The sequence below is a fragment of the Tetranychus urticae genome, chromosome 1 (assembly GCF_039701765.1).
Source record: "Tetranychus urticae isolate SD_2017Ah chromosome 1, NJAU_TeUrti_SD_1.0, whole genome shotgun sequence".
Taxonomy (NCBI): domain Eukaryota; kingdom Metazoa; phylum Arthropoda; class Arachnida; order Trombidiformes; family Tetranychidae; genus Tetranychus; species Tetranychus urticae.
The window spans coordinates 11,251,572-11,272,337 of NC_142958.1; the positions used below are offsets into that span (position 1 = coordinate 11,251,572).

The following is a 20,766-nucleotide window of genomic DNA, read 5'->3' on the forward strand; positions in this document are numbered from 1 at the left end:
TGAAGATAAAAATGAGAATCTTCTTCTTCTTTAACCAACAAATGTACAATTTTGACACACTTTTTTCATTCTATTTCACAACCTTCTTTTACCATGAAGCATTCTGATTGGTTAACATGCTCCTCATCTCAGGCGTTTTATTTTTCATATCATCTTTATTATCACGAGACTAGCTTAACCAATTTATCATCAATTCGTTGGGCTTTGATTTATTTGAGATTTTCCATGAATGCAGAAGAAAAGCAAATCCAATGATCTATCTTCCATTTTCCGTTTCCATTCAAAGTTATCTTTTGTTCCATCAAAGAAATCCTTTTCATTCTGAAATTTTGAAACAAATGATTGAAAGTAGAATTGAAAATTGAATAATCAACTGATAAACATTTGTTTTTCATTTCAAATCAGTTCAATCGAACAATTCAATCACTTTTTTCGAGAAAAACGACATTCGAAAAGAATGTTCTGAAAGTTCGATTTCATCAAAAGTTTTTTTACTTCTTTATTAATTAAAGAAATTCAGATTTCACACAGAGTTGAATACTTTTCAGCATCAGTTGAAAAATTTTCCGAACTTCAATTTATCAGAGAATTTCCGAGTTTTTCATTTTCTACAGAATTTTTCTCGCCTCATTGAACACCAAATCTAGTTTATTGTTCAGCTTGATAGTTCAATTTGATGAGTTGAAACAAAACTGAATGGAAAAGAAAAAAATGAAATTCCATTGATTAATGTTTCATCAATATTATCATTTGGAAAATGTTTTGGTTCAGAATGTTCCAAGTTCATCTCGTCTCATGACGTGAGAAATACTTTTGAATAGAACGTTATTCTGTCTGAGAATTTCAGGAAATAAAAGTTGATCAACTAATCCAATTTAATCATTTAATTCTTAATCGAGTTTTAAAATTATTCTCATTCTCACGGGTCATTGATTCTTCAATGAATTTCGATACTTTTTTCCATGGAAACAGTGGGAATCAAGAGTAAATGTTTACACGAGCGTTTTTTCATGCAACATACAACTAGAACAAAACGAAAAGAATTTTCATGGAAAATTCTGTGAAACAATTTCTGATGCATTTTGCAACTTTTATCCTCAAATGATTTATTAATCACTCGTTTGACCAAAGACAAGAGAAGAAGCTGTTTTTGTGATTTACCGAGCTTCTGTTCGTTTCTTGTTTTCTGTTTTATCTCAAAAAAATATTCATTCATCAGATGTTGATGATTATTGATGTTGTTGTTGATGAAAATTATCATTTCATCTTATATTTTTTCTTCTTCCCTGTTGGTTAAACTTCTCAGTAAAAGTTGGTTATTAGTTTAACCCATTCCCGTTGACTTAACCCAGAAATGGATGGAACTCTGAAGATTCATTACTGGAATGGGAAAAGAACAAACAAGATGCGGTTGACCTATTCTTTATTTATCTTTGTCTAGCTTACACGATTCAATGAGCCAGTTTCATTGCGTTTTTCATCACCATCTTCATCATCCAAAGACGAAGGTCTTTTCATCCATTATAAGTTTTCGCAAAAAAATGAACAAATTGAAGAAGATGAAGAAAAAATAAAAAATGAATTGATGTTGTTGTTTTTTATTATTGAATCTTTTATTAAAAATCATAGTCTGTAAGAATATGCTTTTTAACTTTTCTTTTCTGTTTTCTGTGTTTTCTCGTCGTTAATGATCTTTGCGATCAAATGCCTGTGTTGACCATTTTCATTAGTTTTTAACTGGACTGGAAACACACAAACTGGATTATATTCACTCCATGCAATGTAATCAAAGGCTCATTCCTTTGCGCAAACCTCGACTCTTCTGCACATTAATATACTTGAAGATATCAAGATAGATTATATTCGTTGTTTAGTTTCCGGCTTATGCAAGTTTTTTATTCGCTATCGGCCAAGGAGTGTGCAAGCCAACACCAAATTTACTGTCTGATATAGCAAACAAGTACCTGAGAGATTTCCATCGAGGAAATATTGTTTATGAACCTATTAGTGGCCAAAAAACATCGGAAAAATTAGGTGAAATTCCCTGTATATATCTTTAACCAGTATGCATTTGATTCACTGTGAAAATATGAAAATTTCTGCACTCTTAGAAAACGACCTTCAAATTTCAGTTAGAGGTCAAGTAAAGGAGTGCCTCGAATGACCTTGAGCATTCAAACTTATGGTTTTTCAATCTGCGGAATGGCTCGAATCTGAGTTTTGTAGCGTCAACAGTTTGTGAGGTATGACTGCAAACAGGCGTAGAAAATGCCATGAGCCTACCAACGAGCTGATATGTGTGAGCAACTTTTCTTATGCAGAGTAATGATGAATCTATTTACCTTTGATCATTTTATTCAATATTAATCAGAGCTCATTTATTTAATTAGTCACATAATGTAAGTTTGATTATTCAAACGTAAAATGTTAAATTTAGTATCTCAATCATGGCATCTAATCAGTCACCAGAGATCAAATGTAAGGTGAAGAAGACAAGAGAGTAAAAAGAGGAACAGAAATATTAGCAAAATCAAAAAGTTCTGTCGTTTAATGTCAAAAAATTTTTACTTATGAAATGATAATTATTAGAAAAATCAAGTTCTGCTCATCGATCAAATGAACCATCATGATATTAATTTTTGATTTCTATTTTTATTTTTCATCGAATTTATCAATAAGTTCTGCTTCTTCGTCTATTACATTTTGATTATCTAATTAGTTATAGTTAATTTACTTCGAGTCGATTTAAAAATGTTCGCGTTTCTCTGAAATTATTGAGTCAATAGAATCATCAGAATCAATCTGAAATCGAAACTGAATCATTGGTGAAAAAACGAAAGAACTTTTTGATTCCCCTAATAAGCTTTTCATTATTTGGCCATAAAAATTCATAAGCAAACGAAACTCACGTCAAACATGTTGAACAGAAAAATTAATCAATAATCAGATGTAAGAACTTTTCTCTCATTAACTTTGCTCATTTAGCAAGTATAAAATGAGTGGCGGCAAAAAAGTGTAAACCTTTGAGCAAATGAATATTAATAGTTGATCCTATTAAGAGTCAATTTGAATATTTGTTGTTCCATTAATAAGGGACTTTTAAGTGATTCATTAAAGCAATACAGAAGCGAGAAGAAAATATTTGCTCAAGAATCTTATTAATTATATCTGACACTTATTCACATTTAATATCGTCAACTAATTACCTTAGCAAAAAGCTATTAAAAAATTATGATAATCATAACGATAATGACAACAATTGTAATTTAACCTTCAACATGATATTGAAAGAGTAAAACAATGTCCATATAATTAACAATTAAAGTAAAAATGTTTTCCTTCTTCCATCAATTACAAAGCTATTTTAATTGTTGGCACAATTTTTACAACGATAATGATAGTTTGTAACTGAAACGGTAAATTGCATTTTTTAATCATTTCTCTTTGCTGTTCGGTAAACATTGAATGTTGAACAATTTGACATTTATAACCGCCTTGTCAATCAATCTGTTGAAAGCTAGATTCTTGATTAAAGGATGAATCAAGAAAATTAATGTGTATGCATGGAAGAAGGGAATAAGTAAACATTTAGTTAACAAAATGGAGTAAAAAGATTATGCAGAGAAGATGATTGGGAGAAGATGGAAAAAAAGGTTAATTTGATCTCATGTTAAGTGATGGACAAGCGGAAGATTGGTAACTCAAAGGGTAATCAATATTGTCTCGATGAAAAGAAGAGATTACATTTAATCTAAAAGATGAAGTAAGGATGAAAAGCGAAGAGTCAAGTCCTTCTGTGTCAGGTCAATTGACACGAAACAATGCAAATTAACGTGACCAATAAAAGTGCCAAAAGTTGAGATAAATAGTTACTTCCTTTGCATTTTTGCTTCCCTTCATCATTCACCTCTTTTAGCAAAGTCAAAGGATCAGATGAAAGTGATGATCATCTTCTTGAAAATGGTTTAGTTGCAAAGGAAAGTGAACCAATCAAATGATGGATCATTGGGCTGAGTCTGCAAGATTTGGGTAAACATACTTGATGATGAGAGTGATGAGGATAAAGATAATGGTCAAGGGAAAAAACAAAGAGAAAGGGGTGAAAAGAGTTTATTCTGTTGAACAATTTCATCTCACAAGATCTTCTTGATTAAGTGCACTTTATCCTTTACTTATGTTGGCAACTTGCCTTTTCTTGTTGAGTTAATTTTTTGCTTCTCTGTTTCTTTCCTTACCTAAAGAGTCTAATATCGTCAAAGGCGCCCCACTGAAGAACAGGTTAATAACATGGCAATTTTTTCTTCTTCTTCTTCTCACTATTTCTCATCTTCTCTCTCATCGCCATCATTATCATCATTTTTTCTCCTTCCCTTGACATTTTTACGTCTTAATCTTTTGTCTTTTCAATTAATCTTTTCTTTTCTTTTCTTCTTTTCTCCTCATCTTTTATCAATTAAAGGTCCATAGGTCAATAGTTTATACACTTTTTTATTTGCATCATTGAATGTTAGTTAAGGTTCATTGGTTCAACCTTCTCATGCCATTGGATAACATTAGTTTTGCATTAAAAGAGATTGTCTCTTATACGAATCAACTATGTTCACTTTGACTTTTCCCTTCGACTTTTCACCTCCAAATTTTCAAAATCACTTCTCACGCTAAACTTGAAGGCAAAGAAAATGTTCAACTTTTTTCACTCCAAGACTTTATGCAATATTTTGTCTCGTTTGGCATAAAGTTAGGAATTTTGTGCAATTCAGTTCAATCAGCTTCAATGAACTTTTCTTCTTCAATGAAAAATATGAAATATTTCCAAATCAAATCAGGAAAATGTTTATTCATTACATCTCGACTTTCAGTTTTTGTTTTGCAAACTTTACTCTCTTCTGATTACCAAAGCTGATTGAAGTCATCTTAATGTTTCCAAGTTGGTCAACCTTGGACTGCAAGCAATCCTTTCATTTGTCCAAGTTTCATGTTTCATGTTCTTTTGTTCAGGTGAAAGTTTTGACCAGAAAAACAAGGTTGACAAAAAAAGAAATATTTTGCAATCATTTTCTTTCTATTTTGTATGTGACTTTTTATAAACTGAACTGGGAATGATAAAGATGAGAATGGCCAATGAAAAAGATAAATTTTACTCCAAGAATTGGAGAAAAATAGAAAATGTGATAAAAAAAGAAAACTCTGAATTGGTTCATCTATTTCAACTGATTTATATGAACTTTTACTTTTTCGCTTTTCCAAGCAAATTTGAAATTGAGAAAAAAATCTTGCTAAACTTTGCTGTATATTTTATGTCAACATTGAAACTTGTAAAGAAGTTCAACTTGTCAAAAACATACCTTAATTTTTATCGTCTTTACTCCCTTCAATCTATCATGTTTCCTCTTCTCTCATTGTCTTCAGCATCATCTTCATCTTTAAGGTTACAGATGAAAAGCATTTCGCTTCTTCTGATTTTCCTTTATTTGTTTTAAGAGCAAATGTTCTCAATCTGTTCCAATTTTCATTTTTTCTTCTTTTCTTCATTCAATAGTTTTTTCTGTTCCCTGATCATCCAATGATTAAACTCAATGAATTTCATCATCACTCAAGTTTACTGTCCAAGTGTCAAGAATTTAGAAAAATTGTTTTTACAAATTTCTTCTTTTCTTGCATTTCATGATTAACTATCCAATATTGTCTAATTATCTGATCCAGTTAAGTAATTCAGTTTAACTGGTTCAAATTACGTTTCAACAAATCATATCAAATAACAATGTCAAGATGAATCCAACAGAAACTGCATGGTGAATGGTTATTACTGTCATGTTTCTTCATGATAACTGAAACTTTTTTCTTCTTTTTTCACCTTCTTATTGATTCAAAGATAAAATTGATTCTCTTCTCTTTTCATGTTTTCCATGCAAAATCAGGTAATCATGGGAATCCATTGAAAGCAAACAAGTCTAATTAATCGAAAGATGCTCATAATTGATGAAACTCTCACTAAACTAGACTTTAGTTTAGCACCTTTTATCATCTTTACCTTGCTTTTGTTAACATTGTGTTGTTGCTTGTTGAACACATTTGGACATTTGTTGTGTAATTTAATATGCATTTCATTTTGTGTGCTCAAAGTTGTTCATCACTGGCTGTTCAACTCTTGAATCTTTTCAGTTTATATTACTTGATAATGGCCTTTCAATTGCAAGTGTAGTCTTGAACAAGCAAACGTTTCTCTTAATTTAATAATAGATGAATAAAGTTGGCATGGAATGGCAACTATCGATTGTTAGTGACTTTAGATTTTCGTCGTTTCTTCTTTTCTCTTTCAAATGGCACTTGAATTATTATTTAATGCATTTAATTGACATTAACATCAATTGTTAAACATGAGATGAAAAGCCCAACGGGACCATCTGTTATTATCTAATATTATTTGTCTTTAGTTTACAACCGTTTATTTTACTCTCTGATCATGATAAACTGATCATTGTAATAATTGATTTATTCAATCAACTCAGATTGGTTAACAGCGATATTTGCTTCAAAAAAAACTTACATTGTATTTACACTTGAAGTAAATAAAGTTACAGGTTTCAATGTAAAAGGTTTTTGCCTCGTTTCCGACTCAAAAACTGATTTAATTTGAACTGATTAAGTTGAAAAATCACATTCAATTCACTTTTTCAATCTAGAAAAAGTTTGTCAATTTCTTCAGAAAACATTCGAATTGATAAACTCGAACGCTTTTCGTATGTTTGCATGAAATTTTTCGTTTTATCTAACAAAATCACTCGAAATCGAAAATCTAAGGTTATGAATATTTCAACTTCTCTGACTGAAACATTGCACTCCAAAAGCATCAAGAACAAAACTCATAATTGGTGCATTTAAAGTATTTGTCAAAAAACGAATTCCAACAAAAAGTCGAAAAATTTTTGCATGAATTTTAAAGTCCGAAATAACAAAATGTTGAATTTAAAATCAGACAAATTTCATTTCAACGTCAAGCTTCCAACGAAGTAATCGATCGCAAGAAATTTACACCAGAAGCGCCTCAGAAATTGATTGAGAGCTTTTTGCTGAACTTGAAGAGAAAAGAAAATTCTGATGTCTAATGCAAGTGTTTGATTTTCAGTTTCTATCGTAAAGAAATGTATCGATGTTAAATAATGTTGAATCAAGAATTATTTTCTCCTGGTTTCGAATAGTCGACTGTTATCATTTCAAATGAAAATTTATCACCTCCCAGTCCTAATCAATAAGTAATGTTGAACAATTTGACTCGCAATGAATAGGAAAATCGTTAAATTGAAATACGAAAAAAGGTAAAATCTAAAAGTTTTAAAATTTGCCATAACTTTCAATTGAAATGCGTTTATTTTTGTTCAACTTTGCTACTCTTAAGTCTTTCAATTTTATTTACTGTTTCTTTTATTTAATGCAAGATTATTTGAGATTTTACATTTATTCAAACAAGCCAAAGTTTAGAATAACATAAAAGAGCATTTCGTTGAGATTATTATATATTCATCGAATGAACAAGAGAAAACAGAATATCATGCATCTTATGGGAAAAGCATGTTTTGTTTTCTTCTTCAACAGCAAAATCTCATTGTTCTTGGAGCAATCAAAGAATCGTCGAAAAAGCGTTTTCCATAAAATGAAGTTGCTTAAAGTTACTTGAATAATCTGGATATTTAGATAAGCTTCAATTGGAATGCATTCAAACTTGAAAGTAAAGTTCGAAAAGAATTGATGCAAATAATCATTAATAGAAAGTAAACTCAGAAACTTGTCATTCCACACCAACTTGTTCATTTTCAGGTAGAATTGCAATTGTGTGTTTAACCATAAACTCAACTCTAACCATTATGTTAACCTTCTCCTTTAACTTGCCTTTCAAGTTTCAAAGTAAAGTTTTAAAAGAATTGAAGAAATGGCGAAGAAAAGTTCATTTCTCAAACAATAATCGACTTTGCAAATATAATCATCATGAGTGGTTGAAGAACCGGAAATTGATTAAAAAAATGAACTCAATGGAAACTGTGAATAAGTGAACAAAAGAATTGGAGTTTGGATCAACATGAAATCAATTGCATTCTCCATGAAGTTTTCCCTGCACACTTTGTTCCCGCAAATATTACCAACACAAAAAACAACAGAAAAGAGGAAGAAACTGGCGAGAGAAAAAAATGAGAGAAAAAGTTTTTTCCACAAACACTGAAAGTCTAATCAATAATAATAATTCTGAGCTCTTTTTTAGTTCTCAACTCGTCGGAATATTTTTCCTATTCTCATCCATCAAACCATTTACTCCTCCCACTACTCAATCCTTTTCTTCTTCTTTTCCCTCTTTTCCACCTTCTTTTTGATTTTCGTTGAAACTATTTTTTAGCCTCAATTGAACCATGAAAAGACTGTTGACAATTAATTTTGTCTCATTGTAAATGAAGTTTAAAGATTCAGAAAGTAGAGAGAAATTGTTTCAATCATTTCTCCGGATTGCGGCTTCCAATGTAATTAAATCAATTTTTCATGGAAATACTTGAACTTTTTTTTCTTCATTTTGGATTTTCTGTGACTTGGAGCTCAACTTATTGTTTCGGCTCTTTGCTTGGTAAAGTTGTATATTATTCTGGAAAATGAATAGAACGAAATGAATGGAAAAAGTAAAATGATAATTGACCATGTAACCTGATTCTGAATGTTTTCCTTGTTCGTGTTTGCTTTGTGTGTTCAAGTTTACTTGGTAACAACTTGACTGTTCAAAAGTAAAATTAATGACTCCATTCGTCTTGCAACTTCTTACTTTTTTGCTTCACTTTTTTTCTTTATATAAATTTACCATTTTTGAAGGCAATTTTTCGTTTGCTATCATTTCAAATGAAAACACTGAATCAAGAGGAAAAGAAAAATTGAAACATCTTATTCAGTTTCAACTTGACGGAACAAAGTTTTCGCTGCAAGAACAGTAAACTATACTAAATGGCTTTATTATTTAAACTGATTGAATTGGTTCATGAAATATTTGAAAAGATTCATTTTGTTAAAATGAACATTTTAATCAACAAAAGAAGTTGATAAAATGTCAATTTCCATTTCACTTTCACCATTTCAGGAGTTCTTTTGATACATGAAATTGAGCGAAAAGAATTGACTGATCAAAGACAGTAATAAATGATTGCTACTCATTAATAGTTAAATGTTGAGCTTGATGACTTTCACTGAATTGTCAATTCTGAATCGAGGAAAATAGTCTTTTTTGCAACGAAAGATTCTTGATGTTTGGTGATGTCAGTTGAAGTTGTAAAAGAGGCTAAAGAGTTCAAATCCGAAGCAAACAAATCATGATAATATTGACGCTTGATGTTAACCAGAATCGATGAAAATCGTCAAATCAGAAATTTGTTGCTTATTAACAAGATAAGCCGTTGTTAGGCAAATATTATTCAATTTTAAACTGAAAGTTCGACCGATTCGCCCACGCTTTATGCAAGTTTTTAATCTGTTGCTAATGGGAAGAATATGTTGGAAACAGAAGGAAACTCCTTTCAAGGCCGTTAAGTTCATGTAAATATTCAGTGGAAATTTAATTTGAATTTTGATATTCTGTGGCCAATCTTCGAAAATGGCTCTTTAATTAGTTTTTTCAAATCGTTTATTTGTAATGTTACACAACTTCTCGTCTAATCTGACCATATTTGACCAACTTTGATAATAACTTTGCTTTATGCAGCTATAAATTGATAACTGGGAGTGAAAACTCGACAACTTTTAGTCATATTTTGATAAAATCTTGTTAACTAATCTAAAAGTGGATAAAGAGGTCAGTAAAAGATGTTTTTTTACATTTTTCGTGGAAAAAGTGAAAGATAAAAAATGTAATAAAATGGACTAATATACAATTTCTTTGTGAAGCTGTTGGTTTGTTTTGAAGAAATGCTTTTTTTCGAAAAGTAAAAGGGAATAAAGTGAAGAAAACGATTTCTATACAAGAAGATAGATAGGTTTGGACTTGAAACGAAAGCTGAAGTAACTGAAAGTGAAAAGTTTGAGAAGAAAAGTTCAATATTCTTTTAACATTTGATATTGATTTGATTTCTCTTTGGACAAATTCAATGGAATGATTCAATTTTCCGTCTTCAGATATCTCTTGACTTCAATCTGTAATGATGTAACCAACTCACTTTACCAATCTCAAGTCATTATTCAATTGTAATCAAGACTTCAATTTAGATCAGCGAAAAATCATATTCAGTACAGCTTTACATTTTATTTCAAATGACGAATTAACAGACTCAAAATTACAATCCAATACACTTCTTAAATTCAATTAAAAACCTAAAGTGATTAAGTATGAGCGTGAAAGATTAATTCTCCTTATTCAGTAAATATCATGATATCCTCAAATTTAAATAATGTTAATCCACGATAAAATTATCGAAGTTTGGTCTGATCCCAATGCGATAATTGGCAAAACTGGATATCGTCAGTGCTTCAGTCTCTTCCTGATTTCTTTAAAAAAAAGTTGCATACTTGTCTATTTGACGAGCACAATTCACACGATACATCGATAATATCGATTATGTTAACGTTGCTTAAAACCGATCATCAAAAATCGCTACATTGTAAATTTTTACATTTCCTCGCCGCCAGTCAATACTTTACTTTCGTCAAAAAATTGGTCAAATCGTCATTTCGATCAGTTTCTGTTGCTAAAATTCGAGATTCTTTCTCAAGTGCATCAACTTTTCTCATGTCAGATGATATCACCTAAAGACTGTCGAAGATTTGAATCGCAATTAGTCTGTAGAAAGTGATTAATACAAACTTAACCTAAAAGTAAACTTTTTTTTCTATTTGTAAGTTAATCTTGAGTTTCCATCAGAACTCGACTAACTGAATGCGAATTGACTTTCAACAATTGAATATCATTAATTGAAATGTACAAAAGCAAATTGTTTTCGTTTCCTCTTCACTGACCAAAGTGACAGCCTTGTCCAGATAAGACGAGTTTAGTTATTATCGATATGAAAGGAAAGAAGAAAAAGAAACATTTCAAATTGAAAATCTTTTCGCCTTTACTCTTTTCAGCTGAGAAAAGTCAACAAAGAATAAAAGTCGTAACATTTAGTTGTCTTTTCTCATCTTGTTTATCAATTCTGTTTACATCATGTTCTGTTGCATCTGTTCGATAACACATTCATGAGCATCTTTTCCTCAACCAATACAATTGTTGATGTAATATTTTCATGTTTTCATTAGACGAGTAAAAGGCTCACAAGAAAGAGATAAAAGAAAAAAAAGAAAAATTTCTCTTTGATTCCGGAAGTTGCTATACAATGAAAAGGGAAACAAATGAAAGGTGCCGTTCATGATGCTCATGATAACGATAATAATAAAATAGTTTCAACAGTTAAGTAGGATGTGGTGTCACAATTGTGTGACATTTAATGGCAATAAGATTGTCTCAATCAAAGAGCATCCTCCTCTTATCCTCATCTTATTGTCAATCCAATGATAACTTTCATTCAACATTTCAACATTTGGAAAACCAGGGAAAAGAGAAAATAAAAAGAAAGAAAATGTCCGTTTTTACAATGAAAAACAATCATCATCATGATAACAACAAGAACAACAACAGAACAAAACTATTATTTTAACATTGCCTTTGATAAAGGATTTCGTTTCTAAAGAAAAGGAATCAAAATCAAGAATGAAATGAATCTAATCATTGAACATTTTTCTTCTTCTTTTTCTGAACAAAAAAAACTTGAAATATCAACATTTCTTCAAGAATATTGTTCTTTCCTAGGTTTATCTGTTTCTCTTAATTTAATAACAATTCAATTGCGAACTTCTGATTTTCCAAATTCCTATTCAGCAACAAAATGATAAAGGGTAAAAGAGAAAAGAACATCATTTGAATTGCATTAAAATGAAGTTACAGATTATTCTACTCGCATTTCGTTCCATCAACTAATTCGTCTGAACTTTTTTTCCTTTTCTATCATCACTTGTCTCAGATTCGAAGTTTCACTTCATGTAAAAATGAATTTTATTGATAAACAGAAGCGATGAAATGAATAAAATTTCAAGTTGTTTTTTTCGCGTTTTCATGAATGAATATTAGATGAATAATAGATGAAAGAAGCGCCTGGTTGGAACATTGAAAATCTCTTTTTTCGTCCAACTTTCTGTTGCTTTTGATTCGCATTTTTTTGGTTCAACTTTTTTCTCCCGTAATTAACTAGAGATTTTCTTGCTTCTTCGAGTTTCATCTTTTTTTTCTGCTCATCAGAATCATGATTGGAAAAGAAGAAGATGGAGAAAAAAAGCCTTTTGATCAACTTAATTATTTGTTAAACATCTCAACTGTATTTATCGACTGGCAAAGCAAAGAATCAGAATGAAAGAGATTCAGAGTAAAGGTGTTTAATGAAGAGCAAGAGCATGAAATGGAATTAAAAGTCAACCGTAATTAAATGAACAGTTTGATGAATTGAAATTGTTATTAAAGCATTTCAATCTATTTGTAAATCCATCAGGATAAGTTTGTTATTCAGCGATGAAAGATTCTTATTCAATCATCTTTTCCTCCTCTTCCTTACCTTCATCAAGATTATTGTGATTGAAGTAATAAAAAGAGAAAACATTGTTACACTGATGATAATGATGATGAAGGGAAAAAATAGAAGAGTTTCTTGGAGAAAAGAAGAAGGAAAAAAAAGAATTGAATTCTCATGAGAAGGCTCATCATAGCTTAATGTTCCATATATTTGTCTCTAAGCATCGAACCTTTTGTTGTATCCAAAAAAAAGCTGAAAAACTCTAATTGCAGGGTCAATATGAAGACATCGTAAGTACAAAGTAAATGGTTTACCTTTTGCTTCTTGGCTTTCATTCAGCTTTTTCCAAAAGTCTATTCAAGTTGAGAGTTTGCGAGTTTTCAGTTGAGATGAAGTTGGCTCAAGATGAGGTAAGAGAGAGTAAAGTTTGTATATGTTTTCCATGTTGACCAGAAAACATATATAATAGTTATAAACACACAGAACTGGCCAGAAGAGAGCCATTTTAATTATTTATCCAAGTCATGTTCCAAGTAATAATAATACTAATATAAACTGTGACTTTCAACATTTCTTTACCTCAAGGCATTATCAAGCATCTAGCAGCTTCTCCACTTGATCTTATGAACACTATTGAACCCATCCTTTTACCTTCTAATATCGCACTAAAAATGGTTAATAGGAGTTTCCCTGTAACGTCATTTACTTCACTCCCTGTAGCATTGTTATCAGTTTTTATCAGTATTATTCTTGTGATGCTTCTTCTTATCATTTACTCTTTCCTCTTATAATCACTATTACTTTCATGGAATTGATTGTTTCCAGTCTTCAGTTTAATGTTGCCAGCTTCTGGCTCTTGCAACCTTTGATTGTTACATGGAGTCACAAATTAACGTAATGAGTCTATTAAAGTACAAATTGATCAGCAATAATCGATTACCTTAACTTTACAATTAATTCAAATTATCTTATTCAAATTGTACCACAAATGTGATGCAATAAACTCATCTTTAGTTATTTTGTAACCAATTATCGACTTTGTTTAACTTTGATAAAATTGTTGCAAGACATTTGACCAGTTCAATGAGTATTCCCAGATAGAGATTATTGTATTTTTACTCAACTTCTCGACAAAACGAGCGACCGAGATTTCTTGACGAAGACCTTGACAGGGTGGGAAGTAAATCCAGTCAAAGACAATGGAGTTGATTTGGGAGTTTGCAAATGCTGGTGTCCTGATAGAAAGATTGAAGGCCGAAATGAATACCTAATGGAATTGAAGGAAAGTGAGCAAGGTTGGGCACAATTTTTAGCTGTTCGGAGTATTATCCTTTGTTGGCTGAGAAATTCAAAATTTTTTTGTTATTTGAACGGCTCACTTGCAGCAGAGGAACGAGTTTTAATATTGAATTGGATGAATTCAAGATCCTTCGTCAATATACAGGGTGTAACAGCCAAATACGCGGTTTTGAATCGCTAATAACTTTTTGGTCCTTTGTCCGATTCCGGAATTTCTTTCGATTATATGTAGTAAATTAGTGCGAGTTTTGTTCATTGTAGTTTATAAATTTATATGATCACCATTAGGGGGAGAAATTTTGCCCCAAAGTCAAAAAAGTTGAATTTTACTGAAAAATAGTCGAATTCAGAAATTTTTTATTTTAGGATTTGAGTGATGGAAATTAGAAAATAAAGTCAATTGCAAGTCTAAAATATTCAATGATTAAGTTTTCAGGTGAAAATACCTTGATTAGGAATTTGAACCAATTAAAATAATTAGTCGATGATTTTACTTTGCGCGTTTTGCCTACGTTCAAGATCCGATATTTTTCGAACTAAAAATCACACAATTAAAAGGTAAGCATCATTCGATAGATAATCTTTCGTTAAATTTTTTGCGCGGAAAAAATTTATGAACTTAAAAAAATTTGAGTATTTTATGGTAGTTTACGGTAAAAATCAACTTTTTTGACTTTGGGGCAAAATTTCTCCCCCTAATGGTGATCATATAAATTTACAAACTACAATGAACAAAACTCGCACTAATTTACTACATATAATCGAAAGAAATTCCGGAATCGGACAAAGGACCAAAAAGTTATTAGCGATTCAAACCCGCGTATTTGGCTGTTACACCCTGTATACTGAGCGTTAAAAAACATTCAAGGTCACTCCATTATTTTACCTCTTAATGACATTTAGAGGTCGAATAATGGAGTGTGACCTTGAATGACCATGAGGGTTCAAACGTGTGGTTCTTCAATCTGCAGAAGCTCATGACTCGAATATGATGTCTGTGATCTCAACTGCTCGTGAGTTACGTCCATAGTTATCCGAAACCATAAGCACTTTCGAGTCACTTCTCCAATTGAGCCAGCAAAAGTGTGGTGTGAACCTCGCTTCATAACGTTGATTAAACATACTACTAATGAGCTCATCTTGAATTGTCTGATCAACTCATGCACTATCTTTACTCTTACCTTTGTTGGATAATTAAATGCATAACTTCAATGATAAACTGTAGACATTGATACAAAGTATTGAAACAATGTACTGTGTAAAGTGAAACGTCAAAGGGAAATATGTTACCTCGAAAAGTTGATCACTTATTTGATGATTAAACAAGCTAAAAGCTGTTGATGGACTGAGATTTTCGAGTAAACGTCTGAAAGTTACATGTCGTCTCATCTGTTGAGTTTCAATTACTTCGAAAACATGTTCTATCATGAAAAGCAAACTGTCATTGTCTTCAATTTTTGCTCCATTTTACTCTTTTCCCGACTTCATTTTCCAACTAATTCTGGTTTCATGTTGCCTGACTAACACAAAGTTAACTTTGTTACCTCTTCAACTATTAGTTTAATCAAATTGAGTGATGAGTTTGATTGACTGTTAATTCATGTGAAGCGTAAATTAAGCCAAAGAGAAACACTTTTCCCTCACTAATTATCCCATGTTGAAAGGATTAAGATTGTCTGATTGATGAAAAGTCCAGTTTGTCCTATTGAAAGTTTTCGACGAGAAAAAAAAAGATTCTCTGCTTTTCCAGTCTAAAAATCAAATCAACAAATGAAATGAATTATTGATGATAAAATTTGATGAAATGTTCCAACTGATTAATCCATGGAAAAAATGAATAATTTAAAGATTTACCTTGAACTTTTCCTAAACTCACGGACATTGTTAGATGATGAATTAAAGTTGTTCAACCTGGATTTGAATCTCAATTGAATTAAACCTGAAACATAAACAATTGAAAAGCAAACAGATTTGATTGTTCTGTTAATCCTCTTGTCTAACCTTTAATCCTTTCCCATCCATCCTACACTTAATCTTTCTATCTCTTCATGCACTTACCTTGATAATAGCATTTTATTATCATGAAGTTAACAATAACATTACCAAGGTAACCTTGTTAACATTAATACTCTTCAATTGAGGTTTCACTCAATTACTTGAGGAGTAAAAATGGTTGAATGAGAAAGAAAAGAATCTACCTTTTTTCATGTTTAATCATCTTTATGCTCTTGTTTACCTGTTTACTTGTTCATCAAATGTTACCTTGTAAAAGCATTAGAATAATGTTTTCCTTTTAAATCACACAATTCCATGTAACCATAGAAATTAAATTCGCGTAGAAAAGAAAAAAATTTGATATAATTCCAAGTTTGCCATTCAGATTATTGTTGCGTTCATACAGACGAATGAATTTTCATGAACATTCTACAGGGATTTTATTAGACGATAAGCGCTTAAAGTTGGAAACCATATTTCATGCAAGTTCAGGTTGATCTCGTGAAGAAGCAAAAATTAGTCTTAAATGTTTGATACAAGAAGACAAAAGATATATTGAGAAAAGAAGAAAACCTCTCTTGAGAAATGACAATTTATTCTGTGTTTCTTATTTCATTTCATTTTCACTATTATTTCAATTGTATTGATGAGAAAAGTTAATAATAAAAAGTAATCGTAAGAACAAGAAAAAGAAGAAATGCAAATACAGAAAAAATTCAGACTGAATTCGGAAAGTTTTCTTGTTCGTTAAAAAATGCCAAAAATTTAATTAGAACTGTTTAGTAAGCAAAAAATTTCCAGGTCGAAAGATTTTCGAAATTGATTCTGTGACTGGAGAAGCAGGATCAGCTAAACTGGAGCTGATTTGTTGAGATCACACTTTAGGGTTCAGTCTGGATAGACTGATTTCGCCAAAGGTAATTAGAGATTTAAAGAAGTGAAGAAGTTTAAAGTTAATTTCAAAATGATTTTAATGAAAAGCTATTGTTTAAACATCTGAATTAGAGAGCAAAGAGAATGCCATTGGGCCTTTAGACGGTCAGAAAAAATGCTATTATCATGATTTCCCCTCTTGGGTCCAAAGCAAGGTGAAAATAAGAGTTTGAAGAAGGAGTGAAAAAGGTGTTTTCGAGGTGAAAAACTGTTTGTAGCAAACAGATACTTCCACAGTTTAAAAACAAGTTGAATATAATTTTCAAAATTTTGACTGAATTTGGAAAGTTTTGGTATTCGTCTGAACGAAAAAGGCAATGAAAATTGTAAAGAAGGAATTCCAATGTCTAAAATTCTCCAAATTGATATTTTCATATTTGAACCCAGTTTCACAGTTAATCTATAAGTTGATTGAACTGGTTGACCAAATTCAGGCCTAACTATAGATTATAGATTGATGACAATGTGACCTAAATATGAACACTTTTTAAGCAACAACTTGGATTATAACAGATTTTTGTTTTAGAATAACATTTTGATTGGAAACATTAAACTATCTTGACATTGTGTGAATAAATTGAAAAGTAATTAACAATGTAACAATAATGAGATGAGCTGAAAGATGAAGACAAAAACGAGGTTAATGCAAGTTGTGATAATTTGAAAAATGAACAGCAAAACTGGCGAGAAAATATGAGATGAAAAAAATGATGAAATTAACCCAGTAAAAAATGGGTCAAAACGGTAATTGATTTTGACGTTAATCACTTTGATTGAATTAAAAGATTCACGCAATAAAAAAATGTAAAGGCAAAGAAAAAAAAATCACAACAATCATGATAAAGTGATAATGTTGAGAAGAATGAAAATAATGATGAAAAAAAGGAGAAATTGAAAAGTTGATTAGCTTTTCATTGGGTAGAGATTATATTGGATTAGAATCGCAGAATTAATCGAGAATCTCGAAACTTTTTTTTCCCTTCTCTTCGTTTCTCCATTCATTTACTCAACTCTTTCATCTTACAATAAAATTAATAACAAAATGAATTCAGAAAGTGAAAAAATGCCATTTATCCATTTTTTCTTCTTCTCTTCTCTTCAAATCTTCATCTTAACATTGAAAGGTTCTTGATGGAAACACGTTAATGAGTTGAACTAATATCAACATTGAACTTTTTTCTTCTTTGTAACTCTTTTTTTTCTTCTGATTTTCTCTTCATTCCCGTTGTATTTTGATGGAAATAGATTTGTGAGAAGAGAGAAAAAAACTCAGAGTTTCCTCTTTGATCATTCCTGTTGAACCAGAAATTAATCTGAATTAATTATACGATTTAGTTTGGAAACGGTATTGAATGGAAAGGGAAAAAAATGGTTTATTAATATTTCTTTTCAACTTTTATCCAATTTTTCCGTTTCTTTGATTGACTTTTCATCTTTTCCGAAATAGCAATTTGGTTCAGTTTTTTGTTCAGGCAATTGTCGAGTTTTGGTTGAAACTCAATTTTAAATGGTTAATTACTTTGATCGACTTTTATTTTGGTTAATTAATTAGTGATGATTCACTTTTTTTCTGTTCTTTGAACGTTGTAATATAATTATCGTTAGACTTTTGATTCAATATTGATGAAGATGTGCGGTTCATTTGACAAACAGAAAATTGGAATTGGCAAATCTTGAATGTTGGAATAATATTGTCAGGTTGAAGGAGATGCAAGTACCTGAGGCTATCAACAAATCAAACAACGTGCTTCAAGGTACAAGGTATGAGTTAAGGTTAACCAAGCTTGTGTTATTGGTTTTGGGTTCAACTGTTGATGTTTCTTGCCATTGCATTTCACTCTGTAATTCATAGTTATTATCATTGTTGCTTCCAATTTAATCAAAGTTTTGTGTTGTTATTTTTTCCTTTCAAATCAATTTGATTTGTTTACTGAAATGAACAGCAATAATCTTGAAAGAACCAAAATTTATCATTCGAGGTTTTAAAGGATCATTTTATTGCGCAACTAAACAACAACAAAAGCTAGTTTAGAACTTTTCATTTTGAAATCGAAGGATTGAAATTTCGAAAAACAATTTTTTTATGATTCAAGGAATGTCAATGTTTTTATCTTGTTATAGGATCAGGTAATTCGTTTTACCTTTATCACTTTTCTCGTTGAATAACAGCTCTTTATTGGATTTTGGCGTTTTCAGGATAAGTCACTTTTCTCATGTTGAGTTGAATTTCAGTTTATTTTTTAATTGGACTCTTTAGTCGCTGTAACAAGTTCGATTAATGGACTTCGGTTAACTTTAATGTTAGTGACATTTCGAAATTCTCATTGTTCAATCTAGCTGCAGAAGCTCATGAAAAAGGAACAGACCGAGCTGTTTCAGTATATTAATTGTTTAAGCATTTGGATGGCCCAGTGTTTGTTTTAAACTTTTAATGAATTGATACCATCAGCATTCTGTTCGCAAGAATATGTCTTGTCGGTAGCGCACTAGCAATTTGGATATTTAGCCAGTCTTTTGGCTGTATTGCTTAGAGCCAATTTTATGACACATTGTAAGGTTTTGTTCAGTTGTTTTAGTTGAAGTACCTTGAATCAATAGATTCAATCAAATCGTTAACTTTTGAACCGAAAGAAATATTGCAAAACAGATCTTTTCATCATAACTTTGCTTCGGTTTTTATTTGACTGATGCGCGAAGTGTTCATCTTTACTTGCAATCATTCTGCAACGAAAAATGAAAAAATGAACATTTTCTATCATTTTTCAAAATTCGAATTTTTAACCAAAAATTAAACTAAACAAACCGACTTGAGGAAAAAAACCTAAAAATTCGGTGTCGCTATCTTTCAAAGTGAGTGAGAAAATCTGAACATAACTTTTGCCACACCAGTAAAAGCATTAAGAAACTCATCTTTGATCAAAAATAAAAGTTAACGTTATACGTGTATTAACACCGCAGTAAGGTTGCCTTTTAAGTCAACAGCATCTTATTACAATGAAAACACCACTGGAATGGAGTCACTAGGTGGGTGAAAAAGTGTCAGTGCTTCGTGAAACATTTAGAAGAGCTTTAGCATTGGAGAAGTTTTAAGACAAATCTAATCTGAACTTTTCGAATCCTTGGTTTGAAGTAAGAATCGTTTTCCCTTACAGCCCTGCAACTGCAAGATTATTTGAAAAACCAACATTTCGATTACTTATTTCACTTTAAATACAATTTTCTCACTTATCTGCAAAAGTATTGCAACTTGAAATCCAAGTAACTTTTTGGACTCTGCAATGATTGATCGCCTTCTTTTGCTTCTTTCCCTGAATTACCTGAATCGAGATATTCATTTGAAAACTATTACGAAATTTTCATTGTTTATTGAAAGTGTTTCAAGAGAATATGAATTTACATTTTTTGATGAGTTTCTCAATTCCTTGGTGAATAATAAAAATACAATTGATTGAAATATAATTGCGAGTTATAAATTGCGATGTTTTATTGTAATTGACAATAAAAGTCAAATTTATTCCAATTTAGTTTATTGTTATTTTTTTATTCCAAACTTTATTAACTTTTTCATTCTGAATTATCATGAATGTAATGCAATATTCATGATGATAAAGGCAAGAAAATTTTCATTCCTTTGCTTTGAAAAAAAAGAGTTTCATTTAATGAGAATAAAGCTGATCAAACCTCGAAATTTAAATTGTTTGTTGTTCCAAAAACAAATCATTTATCGGCAAGAAAATATCTGCTGATGAATCGTAGACAAAGTAAAGAGAAGAAGAAAAAAATGTTTTGCCAAAATATTCTTTTCCATTTTCATGAGACTCTTCTTTTTCCACATTCGACTTTGGTTTTTGCTTTTATCGACAAATGAACAAACATTACTTTTATTTATCGAATACATGATGAGAGAAAATAAGGCAGAAAATTCTTGACCAAAGGTTACTATGTTTTCACTCTTTCACTTTCATTTACCTGAATAGTT

At 30.8% G+C, this 20,766-nt stretch overlaps 1 protein-coding gene across 1 annotated transcript in view; it reads left to right on the plus strand.

Annotated features, from left to right (window-relative positions):
• The window catches only part of LOC107361414 (nephrin-like), a 99,217-nt gene that overhangs the window by 71,727 nt on the left and 6,724 nt on the right, over positions 1–20,766 (plus strand). The gene's annotated exons all lie outside the window — the stretch shown is intronic.